The sequence below is a fragment of the Pinus tabuliformis genome, chromosome 3_1 (assembly GCF_031772625.1).
Source record: "Pinus tabuliformis cultivar Carrire ecotype Pingquan chromosome 3_1, CPIR1, whole genome shotgun sequence".
In the NCBI taxonomy this organism is placed as follows: domain Eukaryota; kingdom Viridiplantae; phylum Streptophyta; class Pinopsida; order Pinales; family Pinaceae; genus Pinus; species Pinus tabuliformis.
The window spans coordinates 943,709,342-943,728,991 of NC_142301.1; the positions used below are offsets into that span (position 1 = coordinate 943,709,342).

General features: G+C 35.4%; 1 pseudogene; it reads left to right on the top strand.

The window, feature by feature from the left end:
* Positions 1-414: 414 nt before the first annotated feature.
* LOC149190890 (DNA replication licensing factor MCM4-like) lies at positions 415-3,637 on the top strand (annotated as a pseudogene).
* The last annotated feature ends 16,013 nt before the right edge of the window (positions 3,638-19,650 follow it).

Here is a 19,650-nt window from a genome sequence, read left to right on the forward strand (position 1 = left end):
CAGAAATCAAAGAGGCATTTTTCAGATGCCTTATTTGTGGCTATGCTCCACCACTAGTGCCCATTGATAGAAGTATTCATTTTCTTGAGTGAAACTACAATTTTGTTCAGTAGTTATATCTTTTTATTGTAGCTTGTGTTTCTTCATGATTTTATTGTTGCTTGCATAGAATAGAGTTTATACTGAAGTGAAAATAATTCAATTTTAGAGTGATGTATCAATGTTCATGATTTATTCATGCCATTGGAAGTAGTTCTCAACCTCTCTTAGTGAATACTACTCATTTTCTATGAACATGGTTGTGTCTCAAAAGAGGTTCAAAAATGTATTTGGAAACTCATGTTTTTACTCATAAACTGACTACCAGATCGAATTGATGAACCTAATCAACGTGGAAGGCCAGAATGTGCTACTATGAACTTCATGAATCTGGCTCATAATATATGTAGGTAACTTTCATTATAGTTGAGTTAAATAATAATCTAGTTGTTGAATTTGCATTATTACAAAATTCTCCTTCTCATTTATTTTGGGGTCAGGTTTGCTGACAAACAAATCGTAAGGTTGCAAGAAATCCCCGATGCCATTCCAAAGGGGGAAACCCCACATACAGTCAACTTTTTAATGCATGAAAAGCTAGTGGATGATGCCAAACCTGGTGATAGTGTTTAGGTAGAGAGTGATGTTTGGAAATTGGTTTTTGTAGAAAAAATATTGTTGTGAAAGGAGTTTTGATCATGACCTATGAATATTTTGTAGGTAACTAGAATCTTCAGGGCCATGAGTGTTAGATTAGGACCAAACTAGAGGACAATAAAATCCCCTTTTAAGGTATAATCTTGTCCCAAAGTTGTTTTTCATGTGCTTGGATATTTTTTCTTCTTACTATGCATTATAAACGAAAGTTATAAATGTTGTTTGTTTGCAGACTTCCATCGACTACCTTCACTTAAAGAAAGAAGACTAGACATGACTACAAGATGAAGATCCGATAGGGTGTGATGCCACTAGTGACAATTTTTCTTCTTTTCAAGAGGGCGATATTTCAGCTGCTCAATATGAATCCAAGGTATAAATTTAGTCTCATTTTCACCTTTTCACTGTATTAATACATTTACTGAATTCATTAACATGTATTTCTGATTTTTAGGTTGAGAAGTTGAAAGAGCTATCATGGTAGCCTGATATCTACGAGAAGTTAACCAGGTTGTTGGCTCTTTATCTCTTTCATTTCTAGTAATTTCTTGTACCTGTACTGTGATCCAACCCTTGAAGTTACTATTGTTGTTGGAAACAAATTTTTGGGGGAATGCCAGTAAAGTTAGCCACAGGTGTCACTTTCTATGGTGACATCAACATTTTGCTTGTTGAGGACCAGGTACGAGTAAGTCTCAACTACTTCAGTATGTAGACAAGTTGGCTCCTTGAGGTATTTATATAAGTGGTTGAGGAAGCTCTGTAGTTGGCTTGACTGCTTATGTGTCAAAGGATCCTGAAGCTAGTGAAACTGTATGTTTAATGACTCTGATGTTGCATCATTGAATATTTTAATAAGCAGCAATGGAATTGTCACATCCATTGAAATTCTAGATTATTGATTAGTTTTTTAATTTAATAGGTATTGGAAAGTGGAGCACTAGTATTGAGTGACATAGGCATTTGTTACATAAATGAGTTTGACAAGATGTCATATTATTCTCGAAGCATGCTACAAGAGGTGGGATTTCCTTCTTCAAATTAGTTCACAAAATATTATGCATTCGATGGTTTTCTCTTGATCAAGCTTACCCACATTCTATTGTATTTCCTACACTTTTTTGTCATTTCTTAATGTGGTATGCTATTTGAGGCAGGTGATGGAACAACAGACCATGTCAGTTGCCAAGGTTGGGATCATAGAAACCCTTAATGTTGGAACATCTGTGTTAGCATGTGTGAATCCTAGTGGTTCACACTACAATCAGAGATTTTTAGTCATTGACAATATCCAACTTCCTCCAACATTGCTCTCTAGGTAAAGTTTAGTCATTGTTGCATGGTATGAGTCCTTACGGGGTTTGCTTACTTCTAAAATCCACAAAATTAATGGTTTACACCTATAGGTTTCATTTGATTTACTTGGTTCTTGATAACGCTGATGATCAAACTGATCAGCACTTTGCAAAGGCATCTTGTTGCATTGCATTATGAAGAGCCCGAGGTATGGAATTATGTCTATTTCTTGGGATGGCTTCATATGATACTTGGAGGGCATTATTCCAGTTTACATGACTGAAATTACATCATTTCTTGTTATAGGACCTAAGAGTGGACACATTAGATGTATCAACCCTAACTTCATTATATATTAATCATACAATACAACATAGACATCCCAAGATATCTGATGACGCTACAGAGGATCTTACCCATGGTTATGTTGAAATGTGCTGGAGGATATTACCTATCAACTTTATTCTTCTGCAACCATGGGCTTGTGATGTGCATCTCTGATCTTAGTTACTTCAACGTTTGCTAGTCAGCATATGTTCACTCGACTACAATTGTCCTTAGGAAAATAACTTTATTAGACTCCAGACCAATTGAATTACTACGCTAATATAATTTTGGTATTTTTTTAATTTCTACTATATGTCTCTGTTTAAATTCACTTTATTGGTGGAATTCTCATTTTGTTGTCTGATATGAATCTGATTCTTGATAATAAAGCTCTTTACACATGCCCAATATTTTTCAAATAGCTAATGGCTACCACCAAAGAGATAATAGTGCCTTGTGGTTGGAAATACCATTGGTGGGAAGGGATGTTTATGATCCATCTTATGCCCAATAATTTTGGGATCCATAAAACAAATGTTCACCAAAACCATAACAACTTTTTTACCCAAACAATTCTAGTGGGCTTGATAGGATATTGCATTTCATTGCCATTGTTTATAATCTACTTCAAGATGTAAGCTGTGATAGACTGAAATGAAATAAATTAATTTTACAAGGCAGACATTTTTCTGTATTATACCTGAAAGAAGAGTGAAGTTGCAATAAATGAAGAAAATTCTTTATACAGGCTAACATGAATTTCTCTAGTATGGATATGAGCCTTGAACCTCGATATGGACAGAAGCCTGCTACAAGCTATAGTGATTATAATTTTAATGTTTCTCCATAAATCATTATACTTGGAAGGCCTTTCTCTCCTTTGTCAAGGATTAGAGTTGGAAAACCTTCCTCTCCACTCTCTAGGTTAAGAGGTGGAAGGGTTGCCTCTCCAATTAGAGTTGTAATTGGAAGGGATCCTTATCTATTAAGTGTTGTTGGCAGGAATACTCCTCTAGCATCATTGAGGATTGGAGTTGGAAGGACTCCTTATCCATCAAGGATTGTTGGAAGCCTGAATGACAGGAATGCGGAGAAGAATAATGGGTGGGAAAGGCCTTGGGTTGGAAGGGTGATGGCGATCACCTCAGGCAAGTTGACACTACTAATATGAGTGTGGCATATGGTTCTAGGAATGGCTATGATTGGAGGCATCAACTAATGCATAGTGCTCTAATTGCTGCATATGGAAATTACAGGCGCTAGAGATCTCTACATGGACTACTTTCACTTGTACAAGCACCTCAGGAAATTTATATAATACGCAGTAGAATGGTGTCTAGAAACTGTAAAAATTCTGAGGAAGAAGAATACTTGTGGGAAGATTTGAGCCTAAGATTGGAAAATCATGGAAGAGGACGTAACAACTCAAGGAAAGATGATTATTTTCCTGGTGATCTAAAGAAGTGGTTAGGCTTAGAGAGAGAGAGAGAGAGAAAAGAATGGATCTTGAACTTGCTCTTATTGAGAGTGATTGGCATATGCATGGACCCTTGTCTCATGTGGATAGACCTATGATGAGTGAGAAGGAGAGACGACCTCCTAGAAGGATAGGCTTCCTTTATCCCTGCTCTCTCTTTCGATCTAATTATTTCGATGACAAATTATTACCCACTTCATTTTTTTCATTCTTGTTGTTTTAGTGATTTCCTTAGCATGTAAAGATAAAGGATGTCTGACAATGATATTTTTCTTAATGTAGGTGTTTGAAGAGTGCCATCCATCTTCTCTTCTACAATTAGGTATTTTATCTTGAAACATCAGAGATACTTCCACAGAGATATCATCTTTGCTGCAAAGTAGTCAAGGTACATTAGAACTTCGACTTATAATGGGTCAGCCTCCTCACCATTCACATCAAAATAATAGCCCAACTTCACAATCAATGTTGAGAACACTTCACGTTTTTTTTCTCGATGACAACAATTCAAGTTCTAGCTTGAAATCTTCATTCAATTTAACATATTGTGTTGCTCACCGTGTGGCTTCATTGAATGACTCTAGGTCAACAGGTATAGAAATTCCATTAGGAATGGTACCAAAATCTCGAGAAAATGCTGGATCTTCCCTTGGATTTGATACCCTGAGCTTTGAATTGCTATTGCCTGTGACACCATCATCGAGAAACATTCCATTCTCACAAAGGCAACAATCACAAAGACTTTCTTCTCTGTCTCCTATGACACAATCTGTATGGCCTTCTATGCAAACTCTACCACCTATACCTCCATCTGCACCACTCCTTCAACATCAATAGTTTCAAACACTAAACCATCAACATTAGACTAATTTCATGAAGCCTAGTCAATCAAAAGTTCAACTTCCTTCTCTTTATTCCCAAGGTCATTCTTCACAGTCCTTTCAACAATATCCATGGTGAGATTAGTTTTCCCTTATTACTTTTTGTTTTAAACAGGGGAAATCATAGTGGATCAAGACTACATGGGCTTTAGATAGTTGGGTTGATTTTGTATCACAACACATATGGCATTTATCTGGATTTTTCTAGCTAATTGGGGTCTTTTGTACAACTATAGAGACTAAATTATTTCTATTTATTTGGGTAATTCAACTTTGCTTCAAGCATGTCCTTTTCTAGTATGGGAACTTTCAATGAAATATAGTTGGTTTACAACCTTTGAAAAAATCTCTTGGTTAAGCAGACACAGATGGGAGTCTGCTCTACTAGATATGCCAAGGGCTTGCACCTAGTCCCATATCCAGAAAGACTTGCATACACAAGCATGATGACTTTCTTAGATGGGCAAGATGGCCCATGAGGCAAAGGGATATGAGGTTTTGCACCTCAGTTAGGCTATCAAACACACCCTCTTTATCATCATACCAAGACCCCGTTGACTGCTATAGTTACTTTTGATTGAGTTTTAACTGCCATTAGGATATATTTATGGGTGGATCTCCGAAGTCATGGTGAGAATGTGGGTGTTTGATAAGCATGAAATTACAAATGAACGTTGACTTTGTCTGCTTAAACACAAGTATGTATGCCTTCCATACTAGCCAAATGCTTGAGAAATGCATTATGGCTACATGGATAACTTTTGTAGATCAATGACATCAACAATAACATTGTAGAATCTTGTTGGATGTCGTTCAATATATTACTATTACACAACACACCGAATCTTATTTGATGTCATTCAATATCTTACTATTATGAGGCACACCTTCAAAATCTTTTTTAGCATATGCCATACTTGTGCAACACCATGGGCTTGTGAAGGGTGTCTTTGTTCTTAGTTACTTCAAGGTTTTCTAGTTAGTGTATGTTCACTTGACTACAATTGTCCTTGGGAAAATAAATTTATTAGACTCCAAACCAATTAAATTGCACAACTACGCTAATATAATTTTGGTTTTTTTTTTAATTTCTACTGCGTGTCTTTATTTATATTCCATTTATTGGTGGAATTCTCATTTTGATGTCTAATACGAATCTGATTATTGGTAATGAAGCTCTTTGTAGAGGCCCAATATTTTTCAAATACCTATTGGCTGCCACCAAACAACTAATAATGCCTTGTGGCTAGAAATACCATTGGTGGGATGGGATGTTTATGATCCATCTTGTGCCCAATCATTCTTGGATCCATAGAACAAATGTTCACCACAACCATAATGATCTTTTTACGAAGACAATTCCAGTGGGCTTGACATGATGTAAAAACCTGATATAAAAACTTGTTCTTTCTGTTAGAAAATCCGAATGCAAAAATATTTTCTTATGTTGATAATTACTTGTGATATTGTTATGTTATGGTCTTGAATTATAGTGCCATTATTTGTGACAGCCTAAAGCCTTTGAACATTTCACCATATCCTTGTCAACCCTATCCATACATGAAAACATATCATTTCCATCATCTGAAATGTATCAATCTTAAATTACAATAAATTATGCATCACATTGTATTTATTTTTCATATCACATTTGGAGCATTTCCACCTTAACTGGTAAAAATACTTGTAGCCATAATTACCATACTAAGCTGAGTTATCTTGGCTAGTATGACTAAGCTAGGATCTAAATCTGAGCAGATCAGATGAAGTTGAAGCTTAGCTTGGACATAGTTCAGGGTCTAAGTCAGACTTGAGTAGAACTATCTCAGGATTTGACTTGGGCTTGGGCAAGAATCGGGTAAAACTTGACAGTTAAAAAACAAAAGTTTTGTCCTAGTTATTTTCTTTTGACCAAATTTCTTGATTTAACTCTTAAGGCTTTCCTGATTTTAAGTCAAACCTTATTTCTTTGTCCATGTTGAGCTGGACCTAAAGCTTTGCAGAAACAATTTCCGCAATGCTATTTCATAGAGACATATAATTAAGTTTAGGATTAGATGATGCTTCCATCACTGTGCCTATCATTTAGAACCAAGATACAATACATTCATCTATTTGAAATCTGAGTGCCTTGAGAGATAGAACTTTGTAGAAAGACTTCCAAGAGTATCGAACTTGAGGGCTTCCTACAAAGACACATGAAGAAAGAGGAGTGTGTATAGGGAAGTGCACTACACTTTTCTTATACTTCCACACATTTTGAGGGCATGCCAATAGAAATGTCAATGTTGTTGGACACACTGACGTTGGTTAGTTTTAGAAAAGTTTTCTTTGTCAAATATGTTGTTTTCATGAAGTAATATTTCCAACAAAGAGGATAAATAATTGGCATAACTAAGACATATTGATGTTATTTCTTGCATTTATTTGTGATTTATTAGTATTCCACCACTAATAACTTCATTGCATCATTGTCTGTTTAGTAGTATATTACAACAGTGACTTGTTAAAGGAAATATGTTCTGATTTGTTTGAATGCCATAAACTAGAAGGAAATTTAGCTTTAAATTAGAAAAAAAATTCTAATCAAATATAGGCATGTTGTTTGATCATTAAAAAAAAATAGTCATGACAATAGGCAATGATTTTGGACCCAATGAATTACATAACTCTCCAACTCAAAAACATGTTAGCATATTCAATTTTGTCTACATCAGAGAAAAATGAACGAGTAACATTAACTTTTCTTTGAATATTTATAGAATCATTTTAGAGATTCTAAATGGAAATTGCATGTGCTAATCTTGCTCAATTAATTATGGGGAAAACAAGGGGCATATATAATTTGTTGGCTTTTGGGAATTGGATTCTTTTACCCTAGAATAGTACGCTGACAATTGAAAGTTACTATATTGAAGCTATATTCCTAGTTAGTATCACAATTTTCAAAGTCTTGTCTTATTCTTTTTTAGTTTCTTGTTGTAATCTTGTGTTAGCAATACTTTTCTCTACCCATTAGATTTCTATTGACCAATTTTATGGTTGAAGTGTTACTACTTCTTAAAGATAACTAGAGGAAACAATACAACTACAAAAGTGGGGCATGAGAAATTCTTAGTAGAAATTGCTAGCTCTGCTATGTTTGATTATGTTGGATAAAATCAAAATTTCAGTGTACCATAAGCATGGGAATTCGAAATATTGGGATAGAAATGTGTGCGTTTATTCGCGTTTATTAATCTAGTTGAAGATAACATTTGATTAACAAATGTTGTATACTGAGAACAAGTAGGTACAAAATTTATTCTATGGTGACATTTTATTTGTTTTGTTTATACAAGTTGTCTGGCCACATAGCGGCCACTATTGCCCAACTGAAGAAAACTTTTTCGAGTTTCTTGATTTTATGGGGCAAAATGACATTAACAATATTACTGATGTTGAGGTATATATCGTATAAATCAGTTATAGTATGCTTTAGTTTATATTCTAGTGTTCATCAACTTTCATGTCTTATACTGAGCATTGTATCCTCTGTTTTTCTTTCAGAAAAAGAACTCAGTATTGATGGTAAGAAGTAGGGATTGGAGAAAGAGGAGAACAATAGCACTAGAGAAAAAACATGAAAATTAAAGAGAGAGAGAAGAGAGTTCGTCTAGTGGTACCTCTAAAGAGAATATCTTGCATAAGACACACACATAGAGACTGATGGTCAAATCTTCAGAGTTGGTGAATTCACCTACAATGCCTTGGCAACATAATGATAATGTTTTGAAGCGATGAAACAATATTCATGTGTAAATTGTACTCCAACCAATATTAAGTTGGAAACTCATATTGTAATAATTGACATTTTATATAATATAATTTATGTGGTTGAAATTATTTATAGTTGCACTTGATATTACTTAGTATTGTAATTAACATATGTAACTTTTCGTTTTCATATTAGATGAACATGTATATTGTATGACATTTTTTTTTAATTTAGTTGCAAAATCATACTAATTAATTTATGTTGATTAATAATAAACACATAAAATCAATATAAAACTATTAAATTAGTAATTTATGTTTATTAATGATGAACACAAATAAATGAATATGTGACTAAATCAGTTGCTTATAACAATTGTTAATGAAAGTAAATGAAATTAATATAAACTACTAAAGTAGTCACTTATATAATGAGTATGAAACTACAAAAAAAAAGACTAATACAAATGATAAATTTGTGATTAAAAATAATGGCTAAATTTTGCCTATATATGACTATTAGTAGCTAATTTGCAGTATCTTATAACATGACCAAAATTTAGTCATATTTCTTTGGTCATTAATTGGTTTCGAATGATGACTAAAATTTGCATATATATGACTATTAGTAGCTAATTTACAGTATCTTATAACATGACCAACATCTTGGTCATATTTTGTTTGGTCATTAATTGGTTTTCTTGAGTGATCATTTAGTAATATATTTTGTTGTATATTTGGTCATTAATTGTGGCAATTAATGACCAAATCAATGACTAAATTAATGACCACATAAATGAAAAAATTAATGACTAAATTAATGACCAAGTAAATGACCAAATATACTACTAGACAACAAAATCGAGACAACCAATTGATGACTAAGCTAAAAATGACTAAAAGTTGGTCGCGTTATAAGCTACTATAAATTAGCTACTATTGGTCACCGACCGAAATATGCAAATTTTAGTCATTTTTTTAGTAACTAATTAGCCATTTTGTACTAGTGAACGTAAGGATCCAAACATGAATAACTTAATAAGTGATGGAATAGATATTTGCATTATTGAGAGTAATCCGAGATATCTACATCGCAATCAGCGTCCCATCCCCATTCTTAGAACAATGACAACGTTTAGTGAATAGAAAACCCGTGTTATGGTAGAAGCCATCGAGAACAAGATTCCATACTCCAATGACATAATGCCTAACTGAATGAGGGCATATCTAACACCGTGTGAGGTCAGGGTTCGAGTGAGATGAGGAGCACCGTATATTTGGAAACTTGAATCGAGACTGTTGAATTCCCATCTCCATGGAAAGGACAAGAGCCATGTGTTTGGGTGTAGTGACATACGGACTAGGGTGCGTGGAGCAAGTTGGAGGTAAGAGGTGAGGGCGAGTGTACAATTGCCACATGGAGCAGAGTCTAGGTGCAAAGAGTGTAACATAAAGGTTCAACCTATAAGAAATTAAACCACTGATTGGGGATTTCAAATAGTGATATAAAACGATATTATTAATGTGCATCGGTTATATGAAAATTAAACACTTGTTGGATGTGAAAACAATTTCGTGGGAATAATTTCAGCAGAAATTTAAATCTCACTATTTGGGCAAGAGTTATTATGACGACTGGGAAAAAGAATTCCATGAGGTGAGAATGTGGCAACTTACCATGGATGAATTTGTGACAAAATTCACTAACTTACTACATTATGTGCCCTACATTAGAGAAAAAAAAATGAAAGGTGCAAATATTTTTGAACTTTTCACTAGTAGTGTACAAGGAAAAAATTGAATTCGATAATCCAAGGACTATGGATGAAGCAGCCAAGAAGGCCAGACTTTGCTACCAACAGCTCATAAATCATAATGAAGGTTCTAGAACATGGCAAAACAAGGATAAAACCAAAATGGGGATGAATGTGAGATGATAAAGCCTGCTTATTTGAAAAAAATTGGGAACGATCATGTGGAAGAAATTTAACAGAGGATATCAAAGTCAACCGAAAAAATCATACACAGGGTCAGAAACCATGGAGATGGGTAGCAAAAAGGTCACAGGAGGTAAAGAAAGAGAGACACTGAAATGTTGGGGTTGTGCCAAACCACATCTATTGCGAGATTTTCCACATAACCCCAAATCAGTTCATAATGTTCAAGTGGCACATGAGGCATCTACAGTGAATGATGTGGCCAGAAATATTCCAAGAATTAGCACGACATTAGAGGACTGGTAGGTAGAACATCAATCTATAATGATTGACATTGAAGGCACTATCCAAAACCAACCTCTGTCTTTTTAAATAGATCCTGGGGCTAGTTTAAGCTATATTAGTCCTCAGATTATGGAAAAGTGTAAGTTAAAATCAGATAAATTTCAAAATTCTTGGTTGGTATAGCTAGCCATTGGTATCAAATGGAAAGTGACCCATGGGTAAAACAATGTATAGTGGATCTAAATGGATATTCTATAGAATGTAAATTAAATATCCTTCTCTTAGGGTTGTATGATATATTAATTGGTATGGACTAGTTGGAATAGTAAAAAGTTGTTATAAATTGTTTAGAAAAGACTGTAAGTTATATTAACTCACAAGGGAAGTCATTCTTGACAAAAGGAAAACCAAAACCAGTCTCCATCACAGAAGTAATTGCATTACAGTTGAAAATAAAAACAAGGAAATGATGTCAAGTTTATATGGTTCATTGGAAAGAGATGAACAAAAAATAGAAACTGAAATGTTAGACCATTTACCTGTAATAAGAGAATTTCGAGATGTGTTTCCTAAAGAAATTCCCAATTTACCCCCTCGTAGAGACATAGATTTCTCGATTGACTTAGTGCTAGGTGCTAGACCTATATCTAGGGACCCATATCGAGTGAGTGCCACAGAACTGTTAGAATTGAAAATGCAGCTACAAGAGTTGTTAGATAAGGGTTACATCAGACTGAGTGTGTCACCGTGGGGAGCCCCAATACTGTTTGTTAAAAAAAAATATGACACTTTTAGAATGTGTATTGACTATAAAAGCTAAATAAATTAAACATGAAAAACATATATCCCCTACCTCGAATTGATGATCTGTTTGATCAAGTGAGGGGAGAAACTGTTTTTTCAAAGATTGATTTGTGAACTGGTTATCATCAGTTACACATAAAAGATGAGGATATACATAAGACAACTTTCAGAAATTGATATGGTCATTATGAATTTGTGTTGCTACGTTTCAGTCTCACCAATGCATGTGCGGCCTTCATGTTTCTCATGAATAGCATGCTCGACCAGTACCTTGACCAATTTGTATTAATTTTCATTGATGACATCTTAGTGTACTCTAAAAATGAAGAAGAACACTAAGAGCATCTCAGAATTGTGTTGCAAACATTAAGGGAGCATAAGATTTATGCAAAGAGAAGTAAGTGTGAATTCTACAAACCTAGAATCCAGTATTTGGGACATATTATCTCCAAATAAGGATTGGTAGTGGATCCTGAGAAAGTTAGAGCCATTATGAATTGGTCAAAACCAAAAGATGTATCATTAGTCCGCTCCTTTATGGGAATTGTTTGGTATTACCAAAGATTTTTGGAGGGATTTTCAAAATTATCTTACCCCATTACCTTCCTACAGAAGAAAGGAGTAAAGTTTGAATGGACAAACAAGTGTCAGGAGAGTTTCAACAAACTGAAACAGATGCTGACAACAACTCCTATTCTCAAGATAGAAGACCCAAATAAGGAGTTTACAGTGTGCACAGATGCTTGTTTAGAAGGATTGGGGGGGTGTTACTGTAGGAAAACACTGTCATAGCCTATGAGTCAAGAAAAATGAAAAAACATGAACAAAATTATGTTGTCTATGACTTGGAACTAGTTGCGGTAATCCATGCCTTGAAAATGTGGAGGCATTATTTACTGGGAAAGAAGTTTGTTTTAGTAACCGACCATATCAGCCTAAAGTATTTCTTTAGTCAACTTGATCTAAATGCAAGACAGGCAAGATGGTTAGCATTCCTTAGTGAATTTGAAATTGAAATAAAGCACATTAAGGGAAAGGAAAACAAAATTTCTGATGCGTTAAGTAGGCATGCTCATTCCTTGATAGCAAGTGTAGGAAGCAGAGTAAAGACAAATTTTGAAGAACAAGTGCAACTAGGGGTGCAAAAAGACCGTAGATATCAAGAAATGCGATAGAAAATGCAACAGGAATAAAATTTGGGGTATGATTTAAACTCAAAAGGTCTAATTACTTATCAGAATAGGATGTATATTCCTAATGTAGAAGTACTGAAACAAATGATTATGGATGAGCACCAAAAGAGACCATACGCTAGTCACCCAGGACACTAGAAAATGATAATAACCATAAGAAAAAAAATTGTTGGGTATGAAGAAAGAGGTAACAAATTATCTAGCCAAATATCTGGAGTGTCAACAAGTGAAAGTGGAGCGCCAACATCTGACAGGATTACTAAACCTGCTACCCATGGAAGTGGGAGGTGATCTCCATGGATTTTATAATAGGGTTACTGAAGACCAAGTATTAACATGACTCCACTATGGTAGTAGCCAATACGTTGACTAAAGAAACACATTTTGTACTGGTACATTTCACTTTTGGGACTACGAAAATTGCTAATATCTTCATGAATGACATTTTTAGACTTCACGACATACCAAGACTGGTAGTTTCAGATAGAGATACAGAATTTACCTCCAACTTTTACCAGGTCTTTTTCATGGGATTGGGAACTAAGTTGAACTTCAGTACTGTATACCATCCTTAGATGGATGGGAAAGCCGAGAGAACTAATCATATTTTGAAGGATATGCTCCAGATGTATGTAATGGATAGGCCCACAAAGTGGGAATATTTTTTGCATCTAGCTGAGTTTTCCTACAACAACAACTATCAAACATCTACTAAAATGAGCCCCTTTGAAGCCCCGTATGGCAAGCAATGCAATACACCACTCAATTAGAACCAACTTGAGGATAGTTTCATTATTGGACTTGATATTTTGTAGGAAATGGAGCAGACAGTGTGGAAAATTCAACAAAATATTAAAACATCCCAAGAATGACAAAAAATCTATGCAGACAGAAATAGGACACACAAAGAGTTCAAAGTTGGAGAGCATATATATTTGAGGGTTAAGCCTCAGAGAAGTACTCTCAGAACCAACGATTGTGCTAAATTAGCACCACGATTCTGCAAGCTGTTTGAAATTTTGAATCGAGTGGGTCTAGTAGCATACCAATTAGCTCTACCTAAACATGTTGAAGTTCATAATGCATTTTATGTATCACTACTAAAAAAATATGTTCATGATCCTTCTCATATAATTGACTAGAATTTGTTACAGGTGGAACCTACCAGAGCCACTCGATATCTTGGAGAAGAAAGAGACCATGCTCTACAATCAGGTCGTTTCTCAGGTTAAAGTGTAGTGGAGGAACTTTACTCCCGAGGAGGCTACTTGGGAACTGGAAGATAGCATGAAAGAAACTTATCCATCTTTGTTTGACAAAGAAATGGTTGAATAATAAACACTAAGGTCGGTGTTCTTTTTTATTGGGGGGGAAGATGTAATGCCCCCTATGTTCCAGAAACTATTGTAGTTGAATTATTTTTATTGTTTTAGTAGTCAAATTATTGTTAGAAATGGCATGAAAGCCAGGATTTACCTTGTTGGAAAACTATGATAATGTAATTAATTGATTTGAATAAACAAATATATCATTTGAAGAACTAACTTGGAAAATAACAAATGAATGAATGAGATCATTATTCCAATCCATGATCCAAGGTGGATGGATTGGATGAAAAAAAAAAAACCTTTCCCAAATCACTCCCAAATTTCTTTTGGAGAAAGATTATGTGATTGACTAGATGAGGAGAGAAAAATCTAGGAAAATCACCCAATGTAGGGGAAAGAACACTAGAATGGGTGAATAAACACCATAGTGGAAAATAAGGGCTTTAAAGGAAGGAAAACAATCATTTAAGAAAAAAAAGAAAGGAAAATCCTAAGCTATGAGGATTAGTAGAACCCAGAAAAAATGGGATGCCATTATAGAAAGTCTGCTAGGAAAAGTGAGGCATAAAAATTCCTTTACCAGAACAACAGAGGTTATTGATTCTATGGAAAAGAAATATCTCAGTATGGGTGAGAATCAAAAGAAAAGGTTCATGGTTGGGAGGCAAATCGCTCTTTCCAAGTTAACTGGCTAGACTAAATGTCTAGTTTGAGGTTATTGCTACCATTATCTAGAAAAATTGATTGATAGGGTTCTAGTAATTGGAATATCAGTGCATACTAATCATTTATATTTATTTTACACAGATTAATGGTATGATTATAGTAATTGAAATATCAGCATACTAATCATTTATCTTTATTTTGCACAACTGAATGGTATGATTATAGTAATTGAAATCTCAATGCATATTAGATTATTTCTACAATAGTAGATGTAAAAGCTTGGGTTAGGAAGAAAAAAATATGAAAATTTTCTATGAGGAAAAGTATTCTTGTGATGAACTCCAAGTATTCGATGCATTCCCTACGTATGACTTTGTTGAAGCCCCGAAAATCAGGTCGACAACAAGGGGGATACCCACCCGGTCCGGACCTTGGTTGGCAGCTCCTTATCCGTTTGGTATAGCGGGTCCGACTGGGGATAATGGGACCAGTTTCCCAATCTAAGGGGTGTGTGTGTGTGTAGAGTTGGATGATGCTGATCTAGGGGTATTTTAAGCTAATTTAATTCAAACTTCTAAACTAAATCTATGCTATTGTAATCTAATAAGAAACAACACATCTAATCTACGCTAACTCGGGGTGTATTTCTTCTATTATGCGATCTAAAAAGATTTCGAACAATAACTGGTAATAAAGATCATTCAGCTATCATAAGAATAGAAATCAATTAAGATAAACCATTCTGCATAAAAAGTTAAGCAAAACAGTTGTGAACAACAGACCACATAATAAGTTATTCATATATCAAGAACAAATAAATGACTCCACCGTACAGAAGTGCCAAATGGTTACCCACACATTCATGCATTAACATATAAACAACTGAAAACCGCATATCACTTTAAGAATATAAGCAGAAATTGGTCAAGAGATAAAAGTACCATTTATGACTGGTTCCACTCATAAGCTTCAAGAAATAACGATTTATCTCTACTTGTTCTAACATCTACTAAGATTACAAAAGTGCAACATCAGTAGCAGACATTAAATGCAAACTTTGATAAATCTCGATCCATCCATTCATCAAAAACCCCCTCCGAGGGTGCAAAAGTGCATGTTCTGAGGACAAGTTTTTTGACAAATTTCCGGACCCTTCTCCAAATGCCTGAGAAGGGTTTAAATACTACTAACTAATTAATCTTAATTACATAAATTTAGGACACGGCTTCAAATGACCGCCCTTCTACTAAGGCAAATTTATTTCTAAAAATTGAATCTAATTTCTAACCGTTTATGTATTTGCTCCTTAGTGCTGTAAGCAATGCAACGTTCGCCTGGGAAGAGTCGGCTAGTTGTCTTCTCCTTTCGTTCGAGCGATGAAAATAGAAATAACAAGATCTGGCACCGTTTTCTGACAAACTAGAAGATATTTTCGAAAATCTTCCTCTGGCTTGGTGTATTCGCTGTGTGTATACTTGGTATAACCCAAATTTCTTTCAAACTGATTGTGCTGTTGCTATTTCGGTTTCTGGCCGTGCGAATGACTGAATAAGTTAGGGACTTTGCTCTCTGAAAAATTTTCTGTATTGAAAACTGCTTCCGTTCTTTGTTCCAGGTTTTTCTGGAGCGTCTTCCCTCTTTAGCGTTTTTCTTTTTGCTTTACCTAGTCTGAGCTTCAAGATCTTTTGTAAACATGCTGCTTTTGTGCGCCTTTGACTCTGAGTCTTGGATAGTCTATTTCCATCAGTATCTATTGAGTGATACTCTGGAATCCGCGGTCCTGCTGCATGCGGCATCCATTTGCGAAGGCATCTCTTCTCTGTTCTCCGAGTATTGACGCTTTCCCCTTTTCCTTAGATGTTTCCTGCATATTGATTTATATTAGTTGCTGCCTTACAGTTTACGCAAAGGAAAAGAGTAATGACGAAAACATTGACATGAAAGCTTTAAGTTCTAATGAATGCATAATCATGACACTCATAATGACTTGACTCTTCGAAAAACACAACACAATCCTTCTTGGATACTTTGGCGTACAATCATCAATTTCTCTTAAGGCGCGCGCCCAATTTTGGTCTACAGACAGCTTTCCTTGAACACTATGTCGAGGGAATCTTGCGATGAGTGATTTCTGCGATTCGCATCGCAGTATCGAGGATTGCGATGTCAAGATGTGTCATCGCAGGAATTGATGGTCGCATTCATCACAGATCGCAAATCACAAGATCGCAGATCGCTAATTGCAAATCGCGCTTAATCATCCAATCACTGTGTGATGCTTATGCGATGTTGCGATATGCGACGTCGCATATCGGCCGTCGGCGATTCCTTAATTTTTCATTTTAAGAGCATTTCTCAATATATGCGATGCGATGAATCTCGCATCGCTTCTTCGCAGCTTATTATTGCGCATAGGAAAACGCTTCACTCTCTCTTCGCGATGCGATACAGCTTTAGGGAGTTAAAATACAAAAATTTTGATAAAATGTTTTTTGGATTTTTGTTAAGGGTCCCCATTTGCTTGGTGTTATTGCTAATACCAAACAAAGAGGGGGGTTGTTGGTGACAACAACAATGGCGATTCACTGTGAAGAACCAGTTATCTCTGCTTTTCTATTGAATTTGCACTTCCGAAGCAGAAAAATTTTCATATGTCTAAATTTTGTTATGGACAGATAGGGTACATTACTCCTTATCCTATCAATGATACTTTGTCTCAACCTTTTCATATTCCAATTGTTTGTTTCCTCAGGCTTAGTTCTTGTATTCACAACAGACATTACTCGGTCTTTTTTAAAGATAAAATAAGGTCTTCTCTGCGTGCTGGCTTTTAAAATATGCTCATTTGTCGTAGGTAGAGCCTCTGCTGCGCGCAAGCGTCCATAGCCTCGACAGGGTTACCTGTTATCCAGCAATGATCCTTTATCCTGCTTGAGGTTATTTACAACATTTCAGAGAAAAACCCTTTTTGACACTTTTTCCTTTTTTTATTCTCTAAAGAACAATGTCTTGGTTTGGTGGCAAAATTATGACACAGTCATTCACTCGATTTACACTTTTGCTGAACAAGCTGGCTCGTGATGAGACCCCTTGTCTTTTGATTGCAACAATCTTGAGTCGTTGCCCTGTTTTGGTAGACAGTATTGGGAAAGTCAGCAAGTTATAATATCTGTGATCATGATAAGCCGGCGCGTGATGAGACCTCTTATTCTTTGAGATATAGTGTTTTCTCGGATTGTTCCTTTGAATGCTGCGATTTCTTTTAGCAGGGAGGAAGTCATTGTTTTTCCTTAAGAAAGCTCTGGACGACAATAATAGAGTTTGAAAACAGCAGCTTTACAGAGAATATTTATTTTATTATTGATACCTTTCATTGTGCTGATATAAAACAATTTTTTACCAAAGGTTACTTTCATCAAATTTTTTGAAGTTGAAACTAGCATCATGTCTAGGCTAAAGTTAACTCTACCTGTCAATAATAAAAATCAGATTTTTCGAAAAATTTTGCTACTTGTACAAGCGAAAAGCTCAAAATCCGATAGAGAATTGGTGTCTTTTTCATGAACCCTTTTAGTGACCATCTACAACTGGTTTTATTTATAAGAAAGAGAAAAACAAACAAAAACTAAAAACTATCCTACAAAAATAGAAGAGTGATCTTCTATGGAAAATACATTTTAAGAATCTGTCCATTAACAGGCAAAGAATCTCTTCTACCTGCCAAATCCTGCAACACAAACGTCGATGGGCCTATGACTTCTACAATCTGAAAAGGACCAAGCCACAGCTTCTGATATTTCGTATGTTTGCCCTTTTCTTCATGAGCCTTATCCCATTTCAAAACTAAATCTCCCATCTGAAAGTTTTTTCTGGTCATTATGCTTGAGTCAAAAGAGGATTTTATCAGCGTTTTATGATGGGCATGGGTTTTCTTAGCTTGTTCTCGTTGTTCTTCTAATTTTATTATTTCCATTTGTCTTAGTTGTATGGAGGAGGTAGATACCTCATCGATGTGTTGTACTAAAGACAAAGAGGGAATGACTAAGTGAGTTGGAAGAACCACTTCTTTCCCATAAACTAAATTAAAGGGAGAAGTGTCGACTAAAGCTTTCTTCGTTATTCTATCTGCCCATAAAGCATTTACCAACGCTTTGTGCCAATTCTTTTGGTTTTGGTCGACTGTTATTTTAATAATCCTAATCAGGTTTTTGTTTGTTGATTCAGCCAATCCATTACCTTGCGGATAGTAGTTGGCCGAATATTTCAGTTTGAACCCTCTTTTAAGTGCAAACTCAGTCATTGTATTTCCAGAAAAGTATGAAGCATTATCAAACATTAAGGCCGTTGGCAATCCAAACCTAGTGATTATAAATTTATCTATGAATTCAATAATGTTTTCAGAATTAGCTGTCTTGAGAGGAACTGCCTCTACCCATTTAGTAAAATAATCTGTTGCCGTGAGGATGTACCTATGCTGCTTAGAAGAGTGAGGAACGATCTCACCTATTATGTCCAAGCCCCACTGACTGAATGGTTGCTCGATGTTAATCGGTTGTAGTGGCATGGACGATTTCTTTTGTTTCCCTGCAACATTCTGGCAGACTTGGCATTTCCTTACGTAACTGTGTGAGTCTTTGAACAGCGTGGGCCAATAATATCCTGCACATAAGATTTTATGTGCAGTAGCGTCTCCAGCATAGTGTCCGCCTGCTGGTCCATCGTGGAGTTCCTGCAAAACCTTTTCGGCTTCAGTTTTCTCAAGACACCTAAGAAGCACATAATCATAATTCCTTTTAAATAGAACATCATTTATGAGCTGGTATTGTTTAGCTTTCAATCTCAAAGCTCTTTTCTTGGTGTGATCCAGGTGTGATGGAGCATACCCATTCTTAAGATAATAAATGGTGTCAGCATATAATGATTCTGCGTCGTTTAGGCTTACCTCATACGTATGTACCTCTTCAGATGAGTTCTCAGGAATTTGCGATGCTCCAGCCAACATCT